Source organism: Crocuta crocuta, unplaced genomic scaffold (genome assembly GCF_008692635.1).
Source record: "Crocuta crocuta isolate KB4526 unplaced genomic scaffold, BGI_CrCroc_1.0 scaffold657, whole genome shotgun sequence".
Classification (NCBI taxonomy): domain Eukaryota; kingdom Metazoa; phylum Chordata; class Mammalia; order Carnivora; family Hyaenidae; genus Crocuta; species Crocuta crocuta.
Window position 1 is genome coordinate 32,354 of NW_027529583.1, and position 15,985 is coordinate 48,338.

The 15,985-nt window shown below is 41.8% G+C and overlaps 1 protein-coding gene and 1 pseudogene across 1 annotated transcript in view; one reads left to right on the forward strand and one right to left on the reverse strand.

Moving 5' to 3' along the window:
• Positions 1-15,985, reverse strand: part of NHS (NHS actin remodeling regulator) — an 86,925-nt gene that overhangs the window by 20,530 nt on the left and 50,410 nt on the right.
• LOC144229608 (calcineurin B homologous protein 1 pseudogene) lies at positions 7,314-10,973 on the forward strand (annotated as a pseudogene).

The window sequence follows — 15,985 nt, forward strand, 5'->3', positions numbered from 1 at the left end:
ATTAGCGATGTTAATATTAATATGTTAATTTTGGTAGTTTGCCTTCAGTCTTCCAAGTCAGCTCTCCTGTCAAGTAATTTTTCCAGGAGTGAGGGATGAGGAGTGGTTTTTATTTTTTCATCAGTTTGAGAAACCCCTCCATCCCATTAAATAATCACGAGGTAACATCTGGAAATGACTAAGGATGGCAAGTCCAGAGAGAGCTCAGACCATTCTGTTTTGGTCACTGTCATGAAGTCAGGGTCTCTGTAGGTTACACTCTACAGAAGATTTCTTCTCAGCTAATTGGCCTCTCCACTATTTTGACAGAACCTCCAATTTCCAGCTTGTGAGGGCTGAAACGAGGTACTCTTGGGTTTGTGTGTGGAAGGACTTTGTTCTTTGGTTCCACCACCCAACCAAAGCACTCGAGTTCCTGCAGATGGCCTGTTGGTTTAGAATATTTAAGTTTATAAGATTCAAATGGACTTTTGTTTTATTTCTGTCGTGAATTCAGTAACTGCTTTGGGGAAGNTGGTTTTTTTTTTTTTTTTAAATAGTTTATTGTCAAGTTGGTTTCCATTTAACACTTAAGGGTAGTGTTTTAAAGCATTCTTTTTCCTAGGTGTTTGGTCAAAGGAAGTGAGAGTGTTCTGGTGATTTCTGATTAGATTTTTATATGGTGAATGCACTAATCATTTCATAGAATTTTCTTCTCAATTATCTAAGAAAGAAAACTGAAAGAAAACTGCTCCTTCAGTGCATCTCCACGTGGCCCAGCACGCCTCTCCTTAATGGGTGCTAATGCATAAGGTGAGGAAAAGCTGCCTGCTGGTCAAACTGGTATGAATTAAATTATCCTTTAAAGGCTCTTGTTGAATGAATTCTATTGTTGATTCTTAGTAAGACTTGTAAGGGCAGAAACCATTTCTTGTTCATAACTGTATTCCTCCTGCGTTGGTAATGCATAAATAAAATTTGTTGGACTGCTAGCTAGCGTCCCCGTGTGCCTGGCATAAGCAAGCAGAAATCCTCTCAAAAGAGATAATATTAAATTATTTCCACATATAATTTTTCAGTATAGCATTCAGCACAGAGTCAAAGATAACAAGGCAAGAGGAGACCAGACAGCATGAGCGAGGGGCATCCAAAACAATAGTGGACAGAAGCAGACCCGTAGGGCCTCCTGCTTTTGAAATGATCACTCTGCATAGGAGGAGCAGGGAAGAACCTAGGCTCCCCAAGAATCAACGTGTGGGAAGATTGTTAGATCACTCACTCATTCATTCAGGGGCATTTCTTCAAAGGTCAAAATCAGCCCCAGTGGAAACAAACTGTCACATGAAAAAATGATGTCCCTCTAATGGGAACATGCGTGTTCACTGCAGAGTTCTTTTGACTTTTCCGTACTTTCAAATTTTTTTTCATAAAAAATGTTGAAGAAAAACACACACATAAGACTTTCTCCTTCCTTTTCCAGGTTCCCATTCTGGCCCTCCTACCACTGATTTTTGAGAGGGCTTAGCCTTCCAGATGCACCATTTTAGAATCAGCCACCACTGGTCTTGCCCATCTTGTCCCTGACAGAAGATGCTTTTTTGATGCTTTCATCCCATTTCTGTCCCTGCTGGCCCCATAATTTTCACCCTCAGATCCTTCCTCTACCTGCCCAGGAAACTGCCTCAATGGAAGCTAGAGTTACATCTTTTCGGTCAGTGTTCAGAGCAGGAAATAATGGACATTATTAATTTCTTTTGTGGCTGTGAACAAGCATTTCTCCAAAGATCTCAAGATTTCCCCCCAACCTTTCTCTTCCTGCCCAAAGAAAAATACAATCCCTCCACATTTTACTTTATTTTGGGTTTTGTTTTCTATGCTGATGGGAGCTTATTGTGCTTCCAAACTCTCCAAAAGACATCTGTTAAAATGTTGTGGGTATTTCAGCAGGAAATGTTTTGAAAATTTGGCTCTGGTTTGTGATCTAACTGATAACACATGGCATTTATAGCAGCTGACTTTCAGAGCTGATTTATTACTGTCATGCCGTCTTAAACAGGAGAAATATTTACTAGAGAATGGATGTTGTGGTACATTTGAATATGGGAATAAAACTTTAGAGTGAAGTTGTTCATTGCAAGCCACATGGGTTCCTAGTGGGGTGATCTGGAATCTTATTTTCATTCGAGTCTGGGACTTACTTGTCCTTAGACCAGGTCCCTGCATTTATCCACAGCTTAGAGCCTGTTTGTGAGATGGAGGGGACCTTGTCTGCCTCAGATTTTTCTTTCCTGGAGTGTGTGCATGTGGTGCACATAAACATGAAGTTCCTTGATCTTTCTAGAGGGCTTGAAGGAACACCTCCTTCACATAGCACCCTTAGTGCTACAGTTACATGGCACTTTTACTCCATGACGGTGCCCCACAGTCTCCTATTGGCTGGCATTGTGCTCTTCCAGACATGCTTAATGACCTCAGTTTTGACTCATACTGTGCTTCTTCCCTTTCCCTCCACTTGGGAAAACGAAGTAAAGTGAAAGTTTAGGGCACATTCTGTGCTTTCTCTGTCCTAAGCCTTTCTTCCCTTTCCTGGTGCGACCGTTGTCACCACTCACTCCCGGGCAGCAAGGGCCTTTGTGCTTCCCCAAAGGGCCTGAATGCAGCACCCCTAAGTGCCCAGACCCTCACTCCATGCTCCCAGCCAGCTGTGTAGCTAGACAGGCGCCCACAGGTGTGTTCACGGTAACGTGCTGAGAACTCCTAGTGAAAAGCCCGAAGGAACACATCTTTGAAGAAGAATTCTGGACAGTGGTTGTGGGCCAGGAGGGAGATATTTGGGAGCAAGTGCCTACTAGGTTCTTCTTTGAACCGCTTTACACATTACTGTCTATTTACAACAGCAAAATGCATAAATATTCAGGACTGGGGAAAATGGCCTTATCACTGATAATTCTGCTTTTCCAAACCACAACTTTATTTCTCTTCTCTGGTGGATACTGCCACCACCACTTCCTCACTTCCCCTGAGAACCACTTTGCAAAAGGAAATATACAAAAGGCCAATAAGCATATGCAAGGGCCCTCAACATCATTTCTCATCAGGAAAATTCAAATGAAAGCCACAAGCACATACTGCTGTATATCAGAGGGGCTAAAATTAAAAAGACCAATAACACCAAGTGTTGACAAAGATGGAAAGCAACTAGAGGTCTCGTAAATTGATGAGGGGAGTGTAAAATGGTATAGCCACTTCAGAGACTGGCAGTATCTAACAAACCTGACATGTGTCTACCCTTTAATCCCATCTTAGGTATATGGAGGCAAGAAGCATGAGTATGTCCACAAAAAGCCTTGCACACAAAAATTTATAGCAACTTTATTCACAAAGTGCCCCCCCTAAAAAACCCTCACAACTAGAAACACCTCAAATGTCTACCAACAACAGAATAGGTAAACAAACTGGGACTGCTGTATTCATATAATGAATGTAGCACTACCCAGGAATAAAAAAAAAAAAGAATACAGTATTGATAACATACAACATTGACCTCAAAAAAGTATGTGGGATGAAAAAAGCCAGACACAAAAGAGTATGTGCTCATTCACTTTTGAATCTCATCTTGTTGACAGTCTGATAGACATCTTGGGTACGAGATCGGTGTCTAGTGAGCAGAACTTGAACGCAGTGGCAATGGTGAAGTTTTCACCCAAAGAGAGGCTTTTGAAAGACAGCATGTAACCACAAAGAATCTCTCTCTCCTTTTGATCTCAGCTGGAACTGAATGAAAATTCTTAGGGTGATAGAATGCAAAAATGATTTTATGTATTTTAAAGTTCAGGAACATTTTGTTTAATGGTGTTCTATTAATGAAGCAATTTAAACGTGCCAAGCATAACAAAATTCTACTTTGAAGCATGTGCGGAAGGTAGTCCCCACGTGAATGGAAAAGAGGGCTCCAGGGAGGCTGGGAGGGAGAACACTTCCTGCTGCTGCTCATTTATTCCTAGGACTTGCTCTGGACTGTCAGGGAGAACACAAAACAAGGCCCACTGGACCACGATCACTGTGATGTTGACGCCAGTGAGAGTCTTATTCATCCCCTGCGGCCAGCTTTGCCAGTTAGTGGGGTCACTGCCAAGGGCCATTCAGCGTCAGTCCTCAAAGGCGGCTAGCACCAAATAAAAGACATGAGTGGGGAAAAGGCAGGCCAGGCTTTGAAGCGGAGGGAAGAAGGAGGCTTTGAACTGCTGCCGAGGGCGCAAATCCCCTCACCCGCAGTGGCCCAGGGGTGCAGGGAGAACCCTCCTGCGCCCTCCTCCTGCCTCGCTGTCAGCGGGGCGCTCTGAGGTGTGCGGTAACGAGGACGTGCTGTGCATTTGGTCTCGCTCCGACCGACACCTTAGCCTTGTAACTCATGCCAAGTGTTGCAAGAGCTCAGTAGGGTCATGCGTGACCTTATCCCGGCAAATTAAAACAATAAAAAGATAAAACTTTCTCAACGCACATGCCATGCATGTTCCACCTTTACTGTTTTCCCTGTCCTCCCCCCACTTTTATAAATTGACTCCTTTTTTAATATCGCTCCATGAGTGTTACCACGTGCACAGACTCACGTAGCCCTCCCACATTCAGGAGTCAGAACATTTCCATTACTTCAAAAAGGTCCCTTGTGCTATCCCTTTAGAGTCACAGTGTCACCCAGCTCTTAGTCCCTGGCAGCCAAGAATCTGTTCTCCTTCACTACGGTTTTGTCGTTTTGAAAGCGTCATATAAATGAAATCATACCTTTTGAGCCTGGCTTCTTTCACTCAGCATAATGCCTTTGAGATCCATCCAAGTTGTTATGCCTATCAGTAATTCATTCCTTTTTATTGTGAGTAGTATTCCATTGTCTGCTTAGACTTGGAACAGTGAAGTGTCTCAGGCATGCAAGAAAATGTGAACCTGAGAATAGTCGGTAATGATGTGTACAAACAAGTAATTTTCTTAGCTGTTCCACAGCCAGGCTAATGTTTTCAAAAGAAAGAAGGAATTCCAACACTAAGGAATTTTCTTTACTTCTCACAGTATTTGCTGTTAACTGCACTCATTGGCTAATACTTTCATTAGCTAATACTTTCATTAGCTATTGTGCTGCCTTTTATGCTGTTGTCTGTCAACTGCAAATCTCTTCCTCCATAACTCTGCTCTGTGATGCTGGGACCCTGCAGATAACCTTTCTTCTCCACCAGCTGCTCCCTGTTAGGTTCTGCTCTAGGAGCGTGAGCTCCTTTCTGCAGTTACTATCTTTGTATTGCCTCGGTTTCCCATGTGTTGTGTCTGTTTTATAGTACCTTCCTTATACTGAATTCTCTCTGTTAAAATAACTGGTGTGGATTCTCTTTTCCTGGCTGGTCAAGTATGTGGTACCAGGCTTTCACCCCTGGCTTACTTGTGTCTAAGGCATCTAAANACTAATGTCTCAAAAGCAAACTGCTTCTGGTGATTCTCGAACATAGGTGTAGAGGGAAAAAGTATTTATTTGCTGGGGCCAGTAGCTGTATAGTTCCACGCCCTAGGTGCTGTGATTTGCTCCAAGAAAAATACTGTACTGTATCGAACAACAGCTACAAGTAAAGTCACAGGCTACTTATAGCCAGTCTCCAAGATCTGTCTACGTTTTGCAAGACCAGACACCTGAATTAAATGGAGACTGTGATAGGAATCACCATTCCTGTGATCTTAGATTTGAAACTAATGTCAGGCTCCTCTCTCCCTACTATACCAAGAAGGAACCTCTAGAAATTGAGGAAGTTAATCCTATACATGCACAGCCTAATATCTTCATAAAGCACTGCTCTCTCTGAGCATGTCATTTCTGTGCTCAGAACTCTTCAGTAATTTCCTAGGTCTATGGAATAGATTTATACTTTTTAGTCTGACATTCAGGGTCCTTCAAGATCTATCACGATCTGGCCTATTGCAGCCAAACCAAAGTATTTGAATTTATGTACATGTACTTCATCTTCTCCTGCCTGTGTGAGCTTGCTCTCATGGTTTCCTCAGCCCATAATCTGTCTCCTCCCAGCATTCATATCAAAATTCTACCCCATCCTTCAAGGCCTTTTCAATTCCTTTATCATGAAGTTTAATCCTAACACCCAGTTCCATCCTAACACCACACACCAGTTGTACTTGATAACATATGATTGTCTTTAGTGTCCATGTACTCTGCATGGCAGAGATTATGTCTCTAATTTTTATATCAGTTAAGTTTTTCAAAATGAAGGAACAGGAAAGAGGCCATGATGGGAGAGAGGGCATTCCAAGTGGAGATACTGTTTGGAGAGTGCAGGATAGCATCTCAAGAAGCACATGTGGTTTGGTTTGGCTGAGGTCTAGGGTCTTTGCAAAGGATTTGTGGGAAATCCATCTGGAAAGGCGAGTTAGGACCATACTGTACAGAGGATGGAGAGTCAGACTAAGGATCTGAACTTATTGCTTTAGGCAGAATGGAGGAATTGAAGGTTTCAGATTAGGGAAGAATTTTTATGTCAAATATTCTCATACAAATGTTAGAATTTTTCTTAATTGGCTTAAAGGAGCAAACTGGGTGAGATAAAGGAAAACACTTAAACTGAAGCAAGAGAGAGACTTAATTTAGGTGGACAGAACCATTTTGAGACAGGGCATAAAACAAAAGAATATTTCTGAGAGAAAAATATGAAGATATTTTATAAAAACAAAACATAACCTGTCTAGGACATTGTGGTATGTGTAATTCTTTCCTTTTTTTAAATGTTTATTTATTTTTGAGAGAGAGTGCACACGAGCAGAGGAGGGGGCCGAGAGAGAGGGGGACAGAGGATCCGGAGCAGGCTCTGTGCTAACAGCAGATAGCCCATTGTGGGGCTTGAACTCGTGATCCATGAGATCATGATCTGAGCCAAAGTTGGACACTTAACCAACTGAGCCACCCAGGTGACCTGGTATGTGTAATTCTTTTACAGAAGGAAAGGCTTGGTCAGCATTTGTCAGTCCCAATCTTATAAGCCAAGAGAGTTATCAGAAACCTCTAACGAGGACTCATGGAGAAAGGGAAGGAAGGGAGAGGCTGGATGAGAGAAGACATAGCTGGGGATGGGAGACAGAGTGAGGCAGTGAGAAGCTCTTTATTCCAGGCAGGTCAAATACTGTTGAAATGTCCCTCCTGCCCAGCTCTAGTCTTTAACCCTTGCTTGGCTTGGAATTCCACTCCCAGTCTTCTAATTCTTCTGTAAGCCGGTTTAGTTTTTCTCAGAAGCTGCTTTCTCATAAGACCTGTTTTCTTCTTCTTGACAGAAAATGAAAGAGTGAACATGGTCATTGTTTATATCTGGACTATGACCAAAGAGGTCTGAGTCCTAGTTTGAACGATCTCCTTCATTTACTTCCCAGTAAAGCTCTTGGAATGTGCCCTATCCTTCAGATGTACCTCCTTGGTAAACAGAAAAGTATGATTTGACAGAATTTTCTTGTAAAATCCCTGGATGCCACGGTGTAATAAGTTAGAAAACTACTATCATGCAATGAAATGACAAAGAATCCCTGATGTTCTTCCCAGGCTAATTTTATGAAGTCTGACAAAGAGTCTAAATATGAACACAATATGTTGGAAGGAGTTAACTGTCAATCCTGTTGATAAGGACTTAGGCCTCAGTGTTCCCCAGGAACCTGATCAGATTTTGCCATAAGGCTCCATCTCATGTCAAGCTTTGTCATCTGCTACCGCAGAGACCATTAGATATTCTACCCCTGGATCACTGATGAAGCTTGGAGAGGGACACTTGGTGAGATTGCTGGAGTCTCTTACCACATTTGACGAAGGATGATTTCCATGCCTGTCTGTCTAGACATCAGCATCTAAGCAGGGACTTAGACTCCAAGGGTCCCCATGGACCTGACTGCAAGCTGAATGCAGTGATAGGAGATATTTCAGCTCAAGTGCCAACCCCGATCAGTAGCAGCTGTCTGGTCTACATGGGAAAGAGTTTTGTGATCTATTGATAATGCCTGGCTTAAGCTTGCACAGGGGAAGAGCAGATGAAGGTCTCAAGTATTGGCACATCTAGGCCTGGACGAAGGGACCTTACTGATGAGGACAGATGAGCTGGACATCCCATTCAGCAGAAGATGGGGGCGCACCGCTATGGCCGACTGTCTCCACACTCTGAAATGGGAATCTGTGCCACGAGGGTGCCCTGGGGGCCAGGGTGTCACATACCACAGCAGCTTCTAATTATCTTAGATTCGATTCTCTTTGGTCTTCTGAATTTTGCTATCTATGTTTGTTTGTTTGTTTGTTTAAAAGAGAGAGAGAGAGAGAATGAGCTGGGGAGAGGGGCAGAATCTTAAGCAGGCTCCACACTCAGCATGGAGCTTGATGTGGGGCTTGATCCCACAATCCTGGGATCATGACCTGAGCCAAAATCAAGAGTTGGGCACTCAACTGCTTAGTCACCCAGACACCCCTGAATTTTGCTATTTAAAGAAATTATGAACTAAGCATGTCCTGGTTGATCTTACTTTCTTGAGAAGCCATATATCTGTCATAGGCACTGGGGCATAAGTTCCAACCCAGTAACTGTGTAATATTTATGACTGGGTGTATGTGCATATACACATACATATATAGATATATATTTATTTTTTATTTTGAAATAATTGAATACTTAAAGAGAAGTTGCAAAATTAATAAGAGAGGATTCCCATTCCCATATACTCTTTTTTTTTAATGTTTATTTTTGAGAGAGAGACAGAGCATGAGCAGGGGAGGGGCAGAGAGAGAGGGAGACACAGAATCTGAAGCAGCCTCCAGGCTCCGAGCTGTCAGCACAGAGCCCAATGTTTGGCTCATACTCACAAACTGTGAGATCATGACCTAAGCCAAAGTCGGACGCTTAACCAACTGGGCCACACAGGCGCCCCTCCCTTATGCTCTTTATCCAGCTTTTCCTAATGTTAACATCTTACATAATCATACCACATTTATTGAAAGCAGGAAATTAACACTGATAAATATTATTTACTAATCTATTAACCTTATTTGGCTTTTGCCAGTTTTCCCACTACTGTCCTTGTTCTTGTTCTGGTCCAAGATCCCACGTTGCATTTAGCTGTCAAGATCTCCCTAGTGTCCTTCAATTTGTGGTAATCCTTTAAATCTTTGTTTTCAGTGACCTTGACACCTTGGGAGAGTACTGGCCAATGGTTTTCTAGAATGTTCCTCAATTTAGGATTGTCTGACATTTTCTTATGATTAGATTGTGGTTATACATTTTTGTCAAGAATCCCACAGAAGTGTCAGCTCACTGTATTCTATCAGGAGGTTCATATATAGCTGTGCCCTATTACTGGTGATGTTACTTTGGATCACTTGGTTAAGATGGTGTCTGTCAGCTTTCTGCAGCTAAAGTTACTATTTTCTGTTTGTAATCAAGTATCTTGTGGGGAGAAACTTTGAGACTATGCAAACATCCTATTTCTCAACATAATTTCACCCAACTAATTTTAGCTTTCATCAGTGATTTTTCCCTGTAAAATCATTACTTTCATATTTGGCCAATGGTGATTTTAAAATTTATCAATACTTCTATATTTATTAATTAGAACTCTTCTGTAATGAAGAGATACCTCACTCCCATAAATGTATGCATTTATCCCAATTTACTTTTGTCACTATAGACTCATGGATATTCATTTTATTCTGTGTTATAATCCATTACTATCATTATCTTAGTGCTCCAGGGGTCCCAGATTTAGACATTGTGAGCTCATTCGAGTTGGCTTCTGTGCCTTTTTGACAGGCCTCCTATTATTTTTTGAGGACTCTCTTTTAAACATCTTAAGATAGTCTAGGCTCATCTTATATATTAGCCCTTGCCCAGCCCTTCAATAAATAATTTCTCCAAGGATCCCTGGTTTATTTTTTTTAGAGAATGGTGTTTAGAAAGAAGATCTGGGCAGTAGATGTGCTCAGTGTTATCCGAGTATCATTGCTTCTAAGGCTGTCTCAGATGACAGAGCTAAGAAATATGTTTGTATACTCATACATGCACATATGCACATACTTATTTTATGCCTATCCATCTGCTTATACATGTCTATACCCCTCTCAGTTTGAGAACATATTATGACTTTATACTGATATTTTAGATGTAATCCAATACCAAAGGATTCGTTGTAGACTTTCCCTTTCCTTATTTGTAACTCCTTTCCCTAACAGTGACCAACTGACGATAATTATCCACAACCTATTTGCTTAGTCCTATTATCCACATAGTTTCAGAATTTCTAGCTCATTCTCTTGTGAAGAACAAATTTGCCAACTAGAGTACACCATTTGTGTACAGCTCCTCTTGTCCTTACCCTGTTGCCTCAGGTGCGGCTGCTCTTACAGACACCCCCGTCTGGGGATGGGGCTCATGCCTCCACATTACTGGGGATGGAAGAACTGGAGGAGTTCAAGTAAGCCAGCTTTTCCCACAGTCAGACCACCCACCTCTATAGCAGGGTCACCAGCCTGGACAAAGGCGAGAACAGGGCCCTGGAAATTTTCCCAGGACTTGTCATCCACCCTCCCGGGGGACTGGCCCACTGGTACCTTCTTTCCAGAGGGGGAAGACCAGGTCAACTTCCAATGATTCATAAAAACCTTGGCTCATTTCCAATCCACTGAATATAGTGCAAAGAGCGAAGGTAAGAATGGACCAGAACCACAGAAGAGCTGAAGCAACGTACTACAGTTTGCTTTTCAGCTCTATGATTTGAATAAAGATGGCAAGCTCTCCTGCAATAAGCTGTCCCAGATGCTACGCATGATGGTTGGAATGATTATCTCACACGAGCAACTGAGGCAGCATCACGCGACCATCCCGGAGGCTGATGAGGATGTGGGTGATGCCATATCTTTCGTGAAACTTGTTAAGGTTTTGGAGAAGGTGGGCATATAACAGGAAAGTGAGCATCCAATTTCTTGACTAAAAGGCTGAGACCAAACTGTTCCTTGCCTTCTAGTATTTAAAAACTGGAACTTGAGAGTCCTCCTATCTCCCAGCCCCACCTCTATCCTAGCATCTCTTTCCTCCCAAGATAACACACTGTTGTGTGAAGACCCCACGTGTGCTCTGCTAACACAAACCTGCCTTTGGTGTACACAGGGCATTACAGAATGGCACACCCACCGTTTCTCTTCAGTATCCATTCACGGCTTCCCCATGTGGAACTATCATCCCCCTCACCCCCAGTTTTACTGCCAGATGCCACAGGCCCCTCCTGCCAAGAACGGGCCAAGCAAGCTTTCACGGGGTGCACCTTCACCTGGGCGTCAGCGTGCGCCTGCAGCCTTTTCCTTACGCCCTCTGCTTCCTGCCTCTCTGTCACCCAGCACACCATTCACTTGATCTTTCAGTCTTCTGCTTTTTATTATGGCTCTGAGTTGCCTCTGTTTTACCTGGCACTCCAAGTCATGCCTGTTAAATATGTATCTAACTTGACAAGGTCGTTCTATGGTCTGGCAGTTTTATCTGCCTTTGCTCCTAAATGAGCCTCTGGGATGTATCGTCGGGAACTTTTTGGGAATCAACACTTCTGTCAGGAAACTTGACCATCTCGTGATCCCCAGCACTCTGCTCTGTCATGCAGATGTTCCTCTTAAAAGCTGAAAGGTGTCAAGCCCAGTCTTCTAGGGGGCTTGCTCAGGTCACTCAGTGTCTGGCCTCTGATTCTCCACACAGAGGGTACCTATATGCGGCTTCTCTTGTTCTTCAGAAAATAGCCATATGCCTGCATGTTTGCTCAGCTTTGGGGCACTGTCAGCGCCAGAATGGCTGCTCTGACAATATGCTTGGAGACCTTCTCATGGCTTTTTAGAAAGGAGGCAGGGCACCCTACAAGCCCCGTTTATTCCCATCTCTGCTCCATAGTTTATGCATCAGTGGTGCATGCCCTGAGATGTTTTTCCTTTCACATTTCCAAGTAGAAGGGCTAGAGTTACAGAGGTGCCTAATTTATCTGTCCAGGAGATTGAGAGATCATCCTCCGGATCCTAAAGGTTTTTGTACTTGGCAAATGATCACACGGGAAGCCATCGTCCACTCCCAGTGGAAGTCCAAAGCATTGGACAACATAATGGTGTTGTCACATTAGCTGCCTGGTTACACTGACTACCCCTGACCCTGTGCAGACCACTATTAGCCTCCTAGAAATGTGAGATCTGGCATTGCTGGCACCATATGACGTGGCGTTATAGACGTTTCAGCAAGCCAGAGCAGCTTCTTTGCCCAAGTCAGCTGGGTTTAGGCCTCACTGAATTAGGCAGTTGCCATACTAATGTCCAAGTCTGTTCCCTTATGTATCTGCCTGTGGCTAACTTTCTGTGACTCCTAGCTTGTTTGCTTCCTTGCTTCGGAGGGAAGATGTGCACACAGTTCCTTAGGAAGGAAATGGCTATAGAACATCACTGCAAAGGAAAAGGAGAGGAATGGGGAATAGAGGAGCAGCCAGGTGGGATGGCTCAAGTATAAATAAATGAGGAATTCTGTAACAAGTAATCATTCTGGTTTTGTGATCAAGGGATGTAACATAGGAATCGTACAGAAGGGAAGAACTGTCTGATACTTATCTATTCAGTACGTCAGAAGCTCTTTGACTTGAATGTTTAAGGTTCCTGTTTATGGCTTTTCTCTCTTTTTGTGTTTGAACTGTTTAAGTCCATGGTTATGCCTTATTGTCCTATTTAAAATTATATTAATCCATCAACAAATATTTGTAATTAAAATGAAAGAAAGCAAAAATACTTCTTTCCAAAGTTACTTAGGCTTAGCTACTTTCTTTCCCACTTCCTTCAGTGTGATTATGATATTCATTTGGGATATTGTTAGGTTGATTTGTTACTCTTTGTTTTCCATTTTGGGTTCTGCTCACATTCGGGTTGATATTGATTGTTTATTTATTGGGCGGGCTGGTATGTAAAACATTACCTGGGTTCTAAGAGTTAGACCTACCCAAAAATAAACTCAGAAGTGGCACTCTCCCTAGACTCTACTACCTCCTCCCCCCACCCCCATCCTTTCTAGCCTGGTCCCACTTACCACCTGTCGGTAAACCAATCTCATTAGTTTCTGATTAGTCCTTCCTGTGTAGTTAGCTTCGAAATAATGCTTGTTTTGAGTTTGCACCAACGTGATTGAGATATCTTGGAGAACAGTCTGAGCTTCATGTGAATTTTGTGTTTTCTTATGGACAGTTTCATGCATGAGAAAGTCTAGGTCAACCCAGAAACTGCACCCAGCTGACCTGAGCTGGGTAAGAATACATAAAACGCACATACCTCAGACATCTCTGAGTTTCCCTGCTTCACCCCATGTGTGAGAAGCCACACCTATCAACACCTGGGGCTAGAGCCTCCCACCCCCTTTACACTGATTCACAGAGCTACAGCCCTCCGGATGTTCGTTCCACGAGCACACTTCAGGGCTTTTTCTAGGTAAGGTGATACATTTATCATATTATATTTCTTAACTATTTAAGGTGTAAAATTGTGCTACTGCTTTTTCTAATTAGGTTCCTAACCTTTTGTGTGTGTGTATCATAGAAGAAGTTTTTTGAGTCTTGTGCCCTATGTGCCCCATAAACTGTTTGGTTTTTATCATGCAATTTTGCATAGCGGGGAAGTTTTTAGGGATGAATATATGGTGGTGTAGCAGAATTGACTATTTCTTTTTTCAGACTATTTCTTTTACACAAGTAAGTCGATACCTGTACATTTTCTTATATACTCTTCTTTCTAACATGAAAGGTAGCATGCTGTAGCTGCTTTTTGGGGCTTTGCCCCCCCCCTTTTTTAAAGACATTTAACTCTAGTTTTTAATTTTTTATTTCAGTATAGTTGACATACAATGTTACATTAATTTCAGGCATACAGTCTAGTGATTTGACAAGTATATTCATTATGCTGTGTTCACTACAAGTGTAGCTCCTATCTGTCATAGTGTTATATTGCCTTGCAGCATCATTGACTGTATTCCTTAGGCTGTCCCTTTTATTCCAATGACTTAACTCATTCCATAACTGGAAGCCTGTTTCTTCCTCGCCTCTTCATCCATTTTCCCCAAGCCCCCCGCCCAGCCCTCCCCTCTGGCAACCATCAGTTTTTTTTTCCTGTATTTATAGGTCTGATTCTGCTTTTTGTTTCTTTATTCATTTATTGTGTTTTTCTTAAGATTCCACTTATGGTATTTGTTTTTCTTTGTCTTATTTTACTTAGCATAATATCCTGTAGGTCCATGTCTGAAATGGCATGTCATCCCTTTTTGTGGCTGTGTAATATTCCATATATATGTGTCCTTTTTAAAAAAATATGCATACTCTTTTAATTTTTTAAGTTTATTTAAAAATTTTTTTTCATGTCTATTTTATTTTGAGGGAGAGAGACAAGAGTGAGCAGAGGAGGGGCAGAGAGAGAGGGAGACACAGAATCCGAAGCAGGCTCCAGGCTCTGAGCTGTCAGCACAGGGCTGACGTAGGGCTCGAACCCACAGACTGTGAGATCATGACCTGAGCCAAAGTTGGATGCTTAACCGACTGAGCCACCCAGTCGCCCCATTTTTTAAGTTTATTTTAAAACTTATTTTAATTCCAGTATAATTAACATATAGTGTATGAGTTTCAGGTGTGCAATATAATGATTCAGTTCTATACATTGCTCACTGCTCATCATGATAAGAGTACTCTTCAATCCCCATCACCTGTTTTACCCATCCCCCACCCACCTCCCCGTCTGGTAACTATCAGTTCCCTATAGTGAAGAGTCTGTTTTTTGGTTTGTCTCTTTTTTTCTTTGTTTCCTTTCTTAAATTCTACATGAGTGAAATCATATGCATTTGTCTTTCTCTTGCTTATTTCACTTGACATTATACCCTCTCAGTCTATCCATGTTGTTGCAAATAGCAAGATTTCATTCTTTTTTATGGTTGAGTAATACATACACACACACACACACACACACGTACCATCTCTATCCATTCATCTGTCAATGGACAATTGGTGCTTACATAATTTGGTATTGTATGTAATGCTTCAGTAAACATAGGGTGCATATATCTTTTCATATTAGTGTTTTCATATTCTTTGGGTAAATATCCAGTAGTGGAATTACTGGATTATATGGTAATTCTATTTTAATGTTTTGAGGTACCTCCATTCTTTTTTTCCACAGTGGCTGGATCAGTTTGCATCACTGTAACAGTGCATAAGAGTTGCTTTTTCTCCACCTCCTCTCCAATACTTGTTATTTCTTATTTTTTGTGCTTTAAGACATTCTGAAAGGTATAAGGTGATATCACATTGTGGTTTCTTCATTTGCATCTCCCTGATGATTAGTGATGTTGCACATCTTTTCCTGTGTCAGCCATCTGTATGTCTTCTTTGGAGAAGTGTTTGTTCATGTCTTCTGCTCATTTTTAATTGGATTATTTTTTGGTGTTGAACTGTATAAGTTCTTTATATATTTTGGATACCAGCCCTTCATTGGATATGCTATTTACAAATATCTTCAGTAGATTGTCTTTTAGTTTTGGTGATTGTTTCTTCTGCTGTACAGAAGCTTTTTATGTTTATATAATCCCAGTAGTTTATTGTTCCTTTGTTTCCCTTGCCTCAGGAGACAAATCTAGAAAAATGTTGCTATGGCCAGTGTCAGAAAAGTTACTGCTTGTGCTCTCTTCTAGGATTTTTATGGTTTTAGGTCCCATATGTAGGTCCTTCATCCATTTCGGTTTATTTTTGTGTATGGTGTGAAAAAGTGGTCCAGTTTCATCTTTTTTGCATGTACTGCCCAGTTTTCCCAGCACCATTTGCTGAAGAGAATTTTTCCCGTTGCATATTCTTGCCTCTTTTGTTGGAAGATTAATTGACCATCTAATCATGGGTTTATATCTGGGCTCTCTGTTCTGTTGATATGTGTGTCTTTTTTTTTTTTTTTTTTTTTTTT